This window comes from Monodon monoceros, unplaced genomic scaffold (assembly GCF_005190385.1).
Source record: "Monodon monoceros isolate NGI ecotype Baffin Bay Population unplaced genomic scaffold, NGI_Narwhal_1 Super_Scaffold_18, whole genome shotgun sequence".
Classification (NCBI taxonomy): domain Eukaryota; kingdom Metazoa; phylum Chordata; class Mammalia; order Artiodactyla; family Monodontidae; genus Monodon; species Monodon monoceros.
In genome coordinates, this window is record NW_021703774.1 from 35,074,372 (window position 1) to 35,075,749 (window position 1,378).

The following is a 1,378-nucleotide window of genomic DNA, read 5'->3' on the forward strand; positions in this document are numbered from 1 at the left end:
CCACTGGCTCACCTGGCTGCCCCAGGCACCCTGCTCATTTTTCTGGCTTCATAACAATAGTAGCTTACATTTGTACACAGTTTCATATTTTATACAGCACATTGGAATACATTATGTGACTCGAGTCAGACTTAAATGCAGTAAGTAAACATTATAGTCCCTGTTTTATAGGTGAGAAACTAAGATGTAGGAAGGCTAAGAAGTTTTCCCAAAGCCACACCAACTGAGTGGCAGAAGCAGAATGCAGACTTTATATTTTTCTTATATTGTCATATATTGTATCAGCACTTCGATACAGTCAAATTCTTTCTGGTTCTTAGTGATCAGATTGTGACTTTAAAAAATTATAAATAAGCGAATGGAAAATAAAAAGGAAACAAAGGTGGGAAGAACCAAAGTACACATAAGATGAAGATGGACACATTTCTAAGTCTCAAGTCTGAACCACATATTTCTTCATTGATCTGCATAGAATTCATCACAAACATAGAAGCATAAGACAACACTCACTTATTATCTCACAATTCAGGTTTTGAAAGTAGTATAGAATGGTTGGATTCCTGCTCAGGATATCACAAGGTTAAAATCAAGGTGTTGACCAGGCTGGGCTCTCATCTGGAGACTTACACTGAACTTGTGAATATTCTCAGAGATCTAATAGACCTTTCCTGACTCAAGTGCCAAGAATTCCCAAATATCTTTCACCACTCCCTGAAAGGTCCTTTGGCTCCCCAATCCTGAAAATCCCATTCCCACCGCTGTCCCCTGTCTCAGTGCCGGGCGGCTTGACTCACCACCATTCACTGACTCTTCACAGTGGCCTCTGCTCCCTGGTGAACTTGAGCTTCTTCCCCAGGTTCCCAAGCCAGCATCAGGCCTGGCTCCCATTCCACTCCCCATGTAGCATCAAATGATGAATTACACCTGGGCTCAGCTCTGGACGCTACTGTGGCTTCCTCTCCATTTCCTGGGCAGATTCACATTAATGAAAGTGTCTCCTTCCCAATATCCCACCACCCACTTTGCGCCTTCTAGCCATTTCTCATTTCTGATCTGATGACCACATTGAATCCCAAGCTCATTTGCTGAGCTGGGTGACAGACATCACAGGACCCAGTCAATACCATGACCTGGAGCTTTAGACTACGATTCTCTCAAAATAATCCCATAGTCCATTTGCCCCAGGGAAGGAGTCTTTTAGGATGACACCTTTAAAATGTTATAATATTATGTGCTCAACATTTTCTCAGGTGTCTTCCTGTATATAAGAATCCTGGCAATCCTATAAGTGAAGTATTATTAGACACATTTTACCAATGAAGACTTTGAGGCTCAGAAAGTTCAAACAATTTGCCTAAGGATACAGCATTAATCAGTG